The following is a 12,992-nucleotide window of genomic DNA, read 5'->3' as shown; positions in this document are numbered from 1 at the left end:
TAAATTTTGATTTGTTTTTTATAAATACTAGCGGCTCAACAGGCACTATTGTGCCTGTTCAGCCGCTTTTCTATTATTTTTTAAGAAATTATTTTTAATTTTTGTTAATATATTATTTATTTTTAAAATTTATTAAATAAATATTTTTTTATTATTTTAATATTAACGTGACTTTATTTATATTATATTTTGTTAAAATTAAAATTATTATAAAAAAATCTTTAAAATGTTAAATTATAAAAGTACACAATTGTTCATACCCTTACCCAACGCTAAGGCCCAGAACCCAATGAGAGGCCCAATCCAAAGGATTGACTCTCATTCTGTACCGACCTTCCCCCAAAGAAGTCGGTTCTTATCACGACTTGCTTTAAAGAAGTCGGAGACGAAGATCAGCTGGCAGATAACACTCATTCCAAATGAGTAACTGCCCCAAAAATCTCTCAACCTATTTCCATGAGCCATATCCCAACTTTCCTAAGATAAATGGACGGTTATTCCCCCTTTAAAGGTTGAACTACTCCAACGGTGGTTATTGGTTCACCACTATAAATACTCTGACACCCCTCAGGTATTACTAAGTCCCAATACTCTCTAGACCTGCTCACACCCTTGCTGACTTAGGCATCGGAGTGTCTTTGCAGGTACCACCTCCATTCTCTCACACTCCCAAGTCGGACGGAGGCCCCAAAGACGCGAGCCCGCTCGAAGGCTTCCTTCCTCAGACGATTGGGCCAACCCAACGAGTCCAGCCCATCAATCTCCGGCTACCCATCGTAACATTGGCGCCGTTGCCGGGGATCCGAGAGATCAACCAATAATGGCGGACAATTCACCAGAAGATGATCATACGGCGTCCGATTCAGAACAAGAAAATCTGGACACCGGAAACAATGACGCGGACCTGACCCTCCACCAGGGAGCCAACGACCAATATAGAGAAGGCACCTCTGGGTTAAAAAATCCAAAGGTAAACTCCTCGGAGGGACGCGAATCAGGAAAAGAAGGACCACCCCATGCGACCGAGCTAATGGGATTGGTCCATGGCCACCAAGGTCGTTTGGAACAGCTGAAACAGGAGCTAGAACGACAAAGGGAAGCAGAGAGGAATCTAAGAAAGGAAATAGAGCGGCGAAATGAGTTAGAGGAAAAACTCTTAAAACTAGAATCCTCCCTTAGAAATCAGAACTCCTGCGGCGACCGAGAAGAGTCACCCTTGGGAGGAGAGGATTCGTTCAGTGAGGACATAATGAGGGCAAAAGTTCCAAGGAACTTCAAAAGCCCTGATATGAACCTCTACGGCGGAACCACAGACCCCAAGCATCATTTAAGCAACTTTAAAAGTCGGATGTATCTGGCTGATGCTTCTGATGCTACTCGTTGCAAAGCTTTCCCGACCACCTTATCAAAAGCAGCAATGAAGTGGTTCGATAGCCTCCCTCCAAGGCCGGTCACCAGTTTTGAGGACCTCTCGCGAAAGTTCTTAATGCGATTTTCCATTCAGAAGGATAAGGTAAAGTACGCACCAAGCCTCCTGGGAGTAAAACAGGAGGTCGGAGAACCTTTACGAGATTACATGGAAAGGTTCAACAAAGCGTGCTTGGAGATTCAAGACCTACCCATAGAGGCAGTCATCATGGGGCTATTAAATGGACTTAGAGAAGGTCCCTTCTCTCAGTCCATATCAAAAAGGCACCCCACCTCCTTGAGTGATGTACAAGAGAGAGCAGAAAAGTACATCAACATGGAGGAGAATGCCAGATTACGAGAGCCAAGTTGGCGACCTGGACACCCTCACTCAGCAAATGAGAAAGAAAGGGAGCCCAAGAAAAAAGAAGAGGTCGGTCCCGACAGGCCGAGGAGATATCACTCTTATACTCCTCTAAAATTTTCCATAGTGGATGTATACAGAGAAATCTGCAATACTGAAAGACTGCCACCTCCTAGGCCTATCAAAAACAAAAAGGGAGGAAGCCGCAGCTATTACTGTGAGTACCATAAGATGTATGGTCACTCAACAAATGATTGCTACGACCTCAAAAATGTGATAGAAAACTTGGCCAGGGAAGGCCAACTTGACAGATATCTCATGGAAAGGTCGGACAATCATGGAAAAAAACGAGATGACGGGGACAGAAGAGACCCACCTCCACAAATTCCCGAGAGACACATACATATAATCTCGGGGGGATTTGCAGAAGGGGGACTCACCAAGTCATCTCGCAAGAGACACCTCAAGCGAGTTTACCAGGTCGGGAGCGAAGCACCCGACCTCCCAACCATCTCATTTACAAAGGAGGATGGGCAAGAAGTAATCCCTGGACATGATGATCCAGTAGTGATAACCATGATCGTGGCAAATGCCTATCTCCACAGAACTTTAGTAGACCAGGGGAGTTCAACAGACATCCTTTTCAAGCCTGCGTTCGACAAACTAGGGTTGGATGAAAAGGAGTTAAGGGCTTACCCTAATACCCTGTACGGGCTAGGCGACATGCCAATAAAACTACTAGGATTCCTACCCCTCCATACGACTTTTGAAAAGGGGGAAAAATCCAAAACTCTGAGCATAGACTTTATAGTCATCGACGTCGGGTCAGCATATAATGCCTTGATTGGCAGAACTACCCTGAATCGACTCGGAGCGGTAGTGTCTACCCCTCACCTTTGCATAAAATTTCCAACATACGCGGGGATAGCAACGGTACGGGGTGACCAAAAATTAGCAAGAAAATGCTACAATGAAAGCCTGAACCTGAGAGGAAAGGGTAAAGAAGTTCACACCATCGAACTTGGCAGAGCAAGAGCCAAAGAAGAGCTGCAACCGCAACCGGAGGGAAAAACTGAGGAAATACAGGTCGACAAGGAGGAAGAAAAAAATACCAATATAGGAGCCAGCCTAGAAAAAAACCTAAAGCAGAGGTTGACAAAGCTCTTACGAGATAATTCCGACCTCTTTGCCTGGAAAGCTTCCGACATGCCAGGGATAGACCCCGAGCTCATGTCCCACAGGCTCTCAGTATACCCTGGATCGCGACCTGTACAGCAGCGAAGGCGTAAGCTCGGTCCAGAAAGGGCTCAAGCAGTGGAAGAACAGATACAAGCGCTCTTAGAGGCCGGCTTCATCAGGGAGGTCAAGTATCCGACATGGCTAGAAAACGTGGTGCTAGTCAAAAAGTAAAATGGCAAGTGGAGGATGTGCGTTGACTATACCGACCTAAATAAAGCATGTCCCAAAGACCCTTATCCACTTTCGAGCATTGATACTCTAGTAGACTCCAGCTCGGGGTATCAATACTTGTCGTTCATGGATGCTTACTCGGGATACAACCAAATCCCGATGTACAAGCCGGACCAAGAAAAAACATCATTCATCACGCCTAGAGCGAACTACTGCTACGTGGTCATGCCATTTGGATTAAAGAATGCTGGGGCCACATACCAAAGTTGATGAATAAGGTGTTTGCCCCCCACCTCAGGAACTTAATGGAAGTCTACGTAGACAATATGTTGGTGAAAACCAAGGAAGAAACCGACCTCTTGACAGATCTCTCGCAAGTTTTCAACACCATAAGGTCACATGGGATGAGGCTAAATCACGCAAAATGCACCTTCACGGTGGAGGCTGGAAAATTTCTAGGATTTATGCTAACCCAAAGAGGGATCGAAGCCAATCCCGACAAGTGCAAAGCCATCCTAGAAATCAAAAGTCCAACTTGCTTAAGAGAGGTCCAACAATTGAATGGCCGACTTGCAGCCCTCTCCAGGTTCTTAGCAGGATCAGCATTAAGATCCCTTCCACTATTCTCTCTACTACGAAAAGGATGCCAGTTCGAATGGACTCCAGAGTGTGAAGAAGCATTCCAGGAGTTCAAAAGGTTCTTGAGCCAGCCCCCAATCCTGACCTGACCTCTAATTGGGGAAGAGCTTGTCCTATATTTGTCCGTAGCAGACAAAGCTATAGCATCAGCCCTGATACGATCGAGAAGATGTGGTCGGGCAGTATCCTGTGTACTTCACCAGCAAAGTTCTACAAGGCCCTAAACTAAGATACCACAAACTAGAGAAGTTCGCTTACTCCCTAGTAATAGCCTCACGAAGGTTACAACCTTACTTCCAATCTCACACAATAAGAGTTCGAACGAACCAACCCATGAAGCAAATCCTCTAAAAGACGGATATTGCGGGAAGAATGGTTCAGTGAGCAATAGAGCTCTTCGAGTTCGACTTAAAGTACGAAACCCGGACGGCAATTAAAGCCCAATGCCTCACCGACTTCATAGCAGAGTATGCGGGAGATCAGGAGGAAAAGCCAACTACATGAGAACTATACGTAGACGGATCCTCAAACAAGACAGGAAGCGGCGCAGGCATAATACTGGTTAATGAAAGGGGAACACAAATAGAGGTTTCCCTCAAATTTGAATTCCCAACCTCCAATAATCAGGCAGAATACGAAGCTCTGATCGCAGGTTTAAGGTTGGCAGAAGAAGTCGGTGCAACAAAAGTGATGATATTCAGCGACTCTCAAGTAGTAACCTCCCAAATAAATGGAAAGTATCAGGCCAAAGACCCAAATATGAAGAGATACTTGGACAAAACTTTAGAGTACCTTAGGCGCTTTGTAGAAACCGAGGTCAGACATATCACCCGGGATCTTAATAGCAGAGCAGACGCCCTCTCCAAGTTAGCGAGTACCAAACCAGGGAGAAATAATAGAAGCTTGATCCAGGAAACTCTCTAAGAACCCTCTGTAGTTAAAACAGAAGGAAAACAAGATGTCCTTGAAATAACCGGGCTAAATCTTGGATGGTTGAATCCCTTAGTCGAATACCTAAAATTCGACATCCTCCCCAAAGAGGAAAAAGAGGCCAAGAAAATTCGGAGGGAAGCACAACACTACACTCTGGTGAAAAATATCCTCTATAAAAGAGGAATATCAACACCATTGCTAAAATGCGTCTCGACCTCAAGGACAACTAAAGTGTTAGAGAAAGTTCATAATGGAATCTGCAGGAATCATCTCGAAGCTAGGTCGCTGGCCAAGAAGATAATCCGAGCTGGGTTCTATTGGCCGACCTTGCAAAAGGATGCCACAGTCTTTGTGAAGAAGTGTCAGCCATGCCAAATACATGCAAATTTCCATGTAGCTCCCCCCGAGGAGCTCATCAGTGTAACTTCTTCATGGCCTTTTGCAAAATAGGGGATGGATCTGTTAGGATCTTTTTCCCAAGCCCCAGGACAAGTAAAGTACTTAATTGTGGGAATAGACTACTTCACAAAGTGGATAGAAGCAGAACTATTAGCCACCATCACTGCCCAGAGAATTCGGAGGTTCCTCTACAAAAATATTATCACAAGGTATGGGATACCTCATTCCATCACCACGGATAATGGAACTCAGTTCACCGACTCTACCTTCAGAAGCTTGGTAGCCAGTATGAAGATCAAACACCCGTTCACCTCGGTGGAACATCCACAAGCAAATGGACAAGTCGAGGCAGCTAACAAGGTCATACTGGCAGGATTGAAGAAAAGGTTGCAAGATGCAAAAGGAGCTTGGGCTGAGGAGCTCCCCCAAGTGTTATGGGCTTACCGGACGACGCCACAGTCTGCCACAGGGGAAACACCCTTCCGACTTGTCTATGGTGTGGAAGCCATGATACTAGTAGAAATCGACGAGCAAAGTCCAATGGTGATCTTTCATGATGAGGTTGGGAACATATAGGGGCACAAAGAGGAACTTGAACTGCTCCCTGAAGTCCGAGAGCAATCCCAGATAAGAGAAGAGGCATTGAAGCAAAGGATGACTACCAGATACAACAAAAAAGTCATTCGAAGGAGTTTCACCCCAGATGACTTGGTCTTAATCAGAAACAATATTAGAGTCAACAAATCTGGGGAAGGGAAGCACGCTGCTAATTAGAAGGGACCATACAAAATTAGTGAGGTCTTAGGAAAAGGTTATTATAAAGTGACCGACTTAAACGGCACCGAGTTACCAAGATCATGACATGCTTGTAATATGAAAATGTACTATAGTTAAAAGCGAACTCTACTCCCTGATGTACTCTTTTCCCAACTTCACGGTTTTTTCCCAAAAAAGAAAGGGTTTTTCTGGAGGGGGTTTTTAACGAGGCATCAAAGTAGAGACTAAGGGGCTACAAATTGTCAAAAGCCCTTAGTAGCAATAAAGTACCTTTGCAATAAATAAAGATCTTTTACAATATCTCTTATGAATTCCTTTTTACTTTTTTACTCTTTCTACGAAATGCGCTGACTTAAGCTCGACAAAGCGTGAAAATCCTATGAACCGATCTAGATGGTCGTCAGGATAAAACGACAAGGTACAAGTCGGCGTAAAGAGGTTATATAAGCAGATCATAAAAAGAACTCAGATATTAATCGACCTCAAAGTCAAAAAACTGAGAACGAATAAAATGCATCGCAAAAATAACCTAAGTTATGAAGCTCAATAAAACCCAAAATTGAGTACAAAGGAACAACCCAAAAAAGAGATAAGAAAATACACCAAAAACCAAAGGCCGAATACTATCCCAAAAACTTTAGAAAAAGTTCAAGCAAGTTTAAACAAAGGATGTTCAGCCTAGGTCAGAGCCTTTTTAAAATGGCAAAAGGTTTTTGGAAATAAGAAAGATCGAAAGAGGTTCCCAAAAGAACCGAAGCAAAAAGGCATGCACATCAGCACAAAAAGATAACCTAAAACCCTTATCCAAAAAAGTGTATTTTTAATTTTGTTTATGGCCAAAGAAGGCCATAAAATTGTCAGAGAGTAACCACCACAAACTAAACATAAAGATAAATTGTTTAAAAAAATGGGGGGGGGGGGCCATTTTGAAGAGAGAACTTTTGCGTGGTCTAGAAATTCGCGGATAAATCCTCGTTGCAGGTATAGCTTCTAAACCAACAAAAGTCCTTTCATACAAATGTTTTAGTTGTCACAAGTAACAAACCCCTTAAAAATTGATAACCGAAGTATTCAAACCTCGGGTCGTCTTCTCAAGGAATTGCAGGGAGGTATGTTCTTATTATTGGTTATGAGTTTTGTAAATTGGGGTTTTGAAAGTAAGGAACAAGTAATTTAAATGACAAGTAAAATAAATAAATAATTATAAAATAAACTCTCGGCAAGGTATGAAAATTCGGAAGTCCTATCCTAGTTATTCTTATGAGAATTGAGTTTAACCCCACTTAGTTAACCTAAAGCGAAGGAAAGTCAAGTGGACTAATTAATTAGATTCCCAAGTCCTAGCCAACTCCTAAGGAAAGACTAGAGTTAGTGGAATTCCAGTCAATTAGAGGAATTAATCAACAATCACGATAAGTTTAATAACTCAAGAGCCTCCAGTTAATCAATTAAAGCCAAGAATATAGAAAGAAAAACTAAATAAGAATCATAAATCTGAAATACCTCAATTGTATTTAATAAAAGAAAATTAATCCAAACATAAAGAGTTCATAAGCCAATTTGACAACATAAGTAATTAAATGAGAGCATTGAAGTATCTGAAAGTAGAAGAGAAATATAAAGTAAAAGAAATATTGAACCTGATGAAGAGTTGAAATCCTAAATCCTTTAAGAGGAATCCTAATCCTAAAACCTAAGAGAGAGGAGAGAACCTCTCTCTCTTTAAAAACTACATCTAAATTATGAAAAGTGAATAATGATCGACCTCCTTTTTGAATGGATGCATTCCCCCACTTTATAACCTCTAATCTGTGCTTTCTAGACTTGGATCTGGGCCAGAAAGGGTTTTAGAAATCGTTGGGAGTGTTTTCTACAGTTTCTGGTGCGTGGCGTCTGTCATGCGTTCGCGTAGGTTACGCATACGCGTCATTTGTATTCTGCCCAAGGCACGCGTCCGCGTCAGTCACGCGTTCGCGTCACTGCCTTTTCGCGCTAAGCATGCGGCCGCGTCGGCAGAAGTCGGAGCAGGCTGAACAAGGACCTCAGGAGGGACCCCTGAAGAACTCGGAATATCACCCCGATGAGGAGACTCAATTATCCTTTGCCCTCGAGTCTTTAACTCGGAGTCCGTCTCAGGTCGGGGAGGGAAAACAATTGCACCATCCACCACAATCTTGTCAGGATCCAAAGGAGAGAGGTCCAAGTCGGGAGCAATGACTCCGACTTGCTCCCTAAAGATCCTCCATGCCTCCTCTGCCCCTTAGTAATCGAATCCTCCAGGTCCTGATAGGCGTCTCGATACCCAGAGAGCTCCTTTTTTAGGTCCAAGTTCTCTGTAAAAAGTCTGATGTAATTCTGCTCCGCCTTCTCCTTAAGGTCCTCCGCCATGGTACACTGGCCCATCAGTTTTTTCTCCCTTTCCTGAACCTTATCCTTCTCCTCCTTTAGCTTGGTAATCTCCTCCTTCAACCTCTTCTCCTCCTCCTGATATAAAGAAATTCTCCCCTCAAGTTCCTCGACTCTTGGGGTGGAACCCAAAGAACTGAGGGGAGTATGTTCAAAAATATCCAGGAGTTTGGTACAAACCCCAGCCGCCCATATGCTTCCCTGAACTATGAGGTTTAGATGGTTCCGAACCATAGCATCATCCATACTAATGGTTGAATGAGGAAAAAGGTGGGTTTGGACAAATTGAGGACCATCAAACGCAGCCCCGAAAGAAGAACCAGAGGTCTTCCGTTTCTTCTTCTCAGGGTCAGGGGAAGTTCAGGACGAAGGGGGAGGAGAAGGAAGAGAATAAGTAGAGGAGGAGGATACCATAATAGGACGGGAGGAAGTCCCCAAGTTGTGAGGAGGATGAGGAGGGGGAAGATCGCCAGAAGCCCTTGCCGCGTCCACCCGCGCCTGAGATCTTTTCTTAGCATCCTGGACTTTCTGATAAGAGGAGGCAAAAGCTTTCTTCACCATTTCTGAAAAGAAAAAGACAAATGATCAATTCACAAGGAAGTCAGAATCCCAGAATTAGAAAGTAAAAAACAAGTCGGAATAATTAAGGAACAATTCTATCTACCTATCTGGGCCCGAACATAACTCGGGGACCCTTGAAAAAATTTCTTTGTATCCAAATAAGGGGCCCTCCCCCAAACTTCTCAGAGGAACCCCACGACAGCCTCCTCGACCTCATCTAGGTCGTCCAAACCATACTTCTCCACAGGAGAAGCCTCCAGCCAGTATAAAGGAAAGCGAGGAACAGAATTTTCATCCAGGAAAAAAGGGTGGTGACCCTCTACAGCTTGAACTTTAAAAAAATAAATTTTTGAAATCATGGAAGGATTCGTCAAAAAGATTAAAGACTCTCCGACCTTGAATAGCCCAGAAAGATACCCACTGTTGTTTATTATTTTGCCCACTAAAGGGCTTAGTCATATGAAAAAGGTAAAAAAAAAATCCTCAAAGAGGTCGGAAAATCCAGAGCCTGGCTGATAAGTTGGTAAACCTTCAAAAAATCCCACGAATTGGGATGGAGCTGAGTAGGAGCGACACGGCATTGGTGTAAAACAGAAATTTCAAAAGAAGAAAACGATAGAAAAACTCCTAGTCGAGTGAAGAGACTCTCATACATAAAAAAGAAATGAGGGTCCTCGTCAGAAGCCCTTCCAAAACAAACCCGGTCTTCTAGACCCGGGACAACCAGTTCGTATTTTGGCTCATCCTCATCAGAAGCACAAATCCTATGATGAGTGCGAAGATTGGTGATAAAGTCAGTATCTACAAAAGGTTCTTCCCGCAGAACCGTGACATCCACCCACTGAGCGAGAAGTTCTACAGAAGAAATCTTTTTCTAGAAAAAAGGGGGATAGCGAAACCTATAAAGGAAAAAGAAAAAGGATAAAAAACAGGATCTCTAAAGAAGCCTGGGACCAAAACCTCAAATAAAACAGAGTCACTAGAAGCCTATAAGTCAACCCTCCTCTCAAAATAAAAACATGGAAACAAAAGCATTTCGTAAAAAGAGAGTAGAGAAAAGAACTAACATTTGCTTGAAAAAGGATAGGGCAGTAGAAGGCTCAGAGAAAGAGGAATCCCTTCGAACAAGTGCTTCTTTTGAATAGAGGAGACGAAGTACGAAAGTTTTCAGAAACGAAACAAAAAAAGAGAGGGAAAGTATTTATAAATACGTTAGGGGCATAATGGTAAAAACAGAGGCCGTCATTTAAAGAGGTGCACCGTTCCCAATGTAACTGATTCCCGCGTATGAATACGCAAATTCCTAACGGACGCGACGTTTTGATTAGACGCGACTGTTGAGAATTTTTAAAACACATCGGTTCCTTATCAGGTCGGCTATGATCCCGAGTTAAAATACTCGACCCCAACTCTTAAAAGAAATTGGGCTCGAGTAGGGGCACTGTTCATACCCTAACCCAATGCTAAGGCCCAGAACCCAATGAGAGGCCCAATCTAAAGGATTGACCCTCACTTTATACCGACCTTCCCCCCAAAGAAGTCGGTTCTTATCACGACTTGCTTTAAAGAAGTCGGGGACGAAGATCAGCTGGCAGATAACACTCATTCCAAATGAGTAACTGCCCCAAAAATCTCTCAACCCACTTCCAGGAGCCATATCCCAACTTTCCTAAGATAAAGGGATGGTTATTCCCCCTTTAAAGGTGGAACTACTCCAACAGTGGTTATTGGTTCACCACTATAAATACTCTGACACCCCTCAGGTATTACTAAGTCCCAATACTCTCTAGACCTGCTCACACCCTTGCTGACTTAGGCATCGGAATGTCTTTGCAGGTACCACCTCCCATTCTCTCACACTCCCAAGTCGGACGGAGGCTCCAAAGACGCGAACCCGCTCGAAGGCTTCCTTCCTCAGACGATTGGGCCAACCCAACGAGTCCAACCCATCAATTTCCGGTTACCCATCGTAACAACAATTATCTATCTATAACAATATATAATGACAAAACTTGTTTTGGTGTCCAAATTTTTTTCCACTTTTATCCTTCCTAATAACCTACCCTAATATACGTCAGTTATTTCATGTTACAAAACTCCCACTATCTCATTTTTATTCACGTTCTTTCTTATCTCATAAATCCACGTAACTTCTATAATTATCTCTTTTTTCCTTACTCTCTCTCACTTCACATTACTATTATCTTTTTTTTTTCTTTATTCACGTAACTTCCTTCGTTTTTCATTCATCTTCTCATGGATCATTCTCACTTCATCTAAATATAACGTAAAACGTAATATAATTTATTTTTGTCATTAAATATAAGTGTAAAACTATGTTTATATGTTTGTTTTGATTAATTACAGTTGACAGGATATCAATGGAAGATTCACGTGGAAGTGCTCGATCGACTTGGCAAGACTATGTTAGGCGACGAAGACAAAACATGAGCGAAGAACAGAGGCAACCAGTTACGAGAGAGTATTAGATGAAGAAAATAAATTGACACATCGAGTGGTCTAACTAATATGACAACACCATTACAAGATATCACAAATATGCCCGCTCATCAATACTCTGTGTCAGGTACTCTAAGTGATACTTTTCATTAATAAATTTATGTTGTTAGTATATATCATTTAATATGAATTATATTTTACAGTATATTTTCATGCTAATAATAAATTTTTTAAATATTCAGATACTTGTAATAACAGTAGAATTGGTCCAAGTAACAGACCGAATGGTTCAAATATGGATAAAAATTCTGTATATTTATTTAATTAATAATAAATAACTAATTTGTAAATAATATTAGTAAATCTTTATCTATATTAAATCATTTAAAATATTTTAATTTTTCATAATTTATTTTTTAATTATTGATATTAAATTTATAATTTTAAAAATAAAAATATAAAAATATTTTTTTAACTCAATAAAAAAGCGGCTGAACAGGCACGGCAGTGCCTGTTGAGCCGCTAGTATATATAATGCCAAAACAGAATTTTTGGTATCTAACTTTATGTTCCAATATTGCCTTTAATGATAGAAGTTCTCCGTACATGCATGCCTCGGTTACTTTAAATAAAAAAACTTCCACTGTTAATAACAACACATATTCTTCTATCTCATTTTCATTCTGTGTTTTCACTAATAACTGTAGAAACGCGTAACCTCTTCTTCAATTCTTCATTTCATTAATTTATCCTTTTCAATTTTTCTTAATTCTCTTCTCCATTCTGAATGTGCTTCTTTGTATATAACAATTATTTGGATGAATTTTTATGGTTTTATAAACTAAATAACGACGATGCCAAATGTTGATTTTCGATGCCAGGTATAAAAGGAGGAAAAGAATAATTAGCAGTGATATATAAACCAAAATACATATTAGTTATTTATAAAAGATCATTTTTATTTAAATTTCATAGATATTTATATTTATCTTCATCTTTTTTAAGTGATGGACCAAAATATGGATCTAAATCTAAAGAGACATTCATTTTCCTATAAATAATAAAAAAACAGAAGAAATAAAAATGCTTATTTTTTTCATTTTTGAATATCAAACTATAAGAATAATTAATAAACAAAAAATAGAAGAATATAAAAATTATGTACCTGAGAAAAATTTTCGTAATTCATCATACATCTTCTTATCAATAACTTTTTGAGTCTTGAAAAACTGTCAGATTTATTGATCATAGAAATAACTATATAAACGATTCAAGATTATTCAATTAAATTGATTTCTTGTTATAGGGATGATTTGTTTTTTAAATTTTATTTTCAATTTATTAAATTATCTTTAATTTTATTATTTTTTTAATTATTAATTTATACTTTTATTATATCTTCTTATTGTATCACACAGCATTATTTTCTCTTACTTTTATTTTCCATATCACACACTATTATTGCATTGTTCTCCTTCTCATTTTCTTCTTCTCCTCTCACCTTCTATTCACCCGATCGTAATTAATGATCATCAAGTACCATTACCGTAACTTTCAATCTTGTCTATCACTTTAATCTATAATAATTTATTGTGTTAACTTTTATCAGTCGTTAAAGTGTTGTTAAAAGAATTGA

Source organism: Arachis ipaensis, chromosome B04 (assembly GCF_000816755.2).
Source record: "Arachis ipaensis cultivar K30076 chromosome B04, Araip1.1, whole genome shotgun sequence".
NCBI classification, from domain to species: Eukaryota; Viridiplantae; Streptophyta; class Magnoliopsida; order Fabales; family Fabaceae; genus Arachis; species Arachis ipaensis.
The sequence above is the reverse complement of the archived record's forward strand: the minus strand, read 5'-3'. Positions refer to the sequence as shown.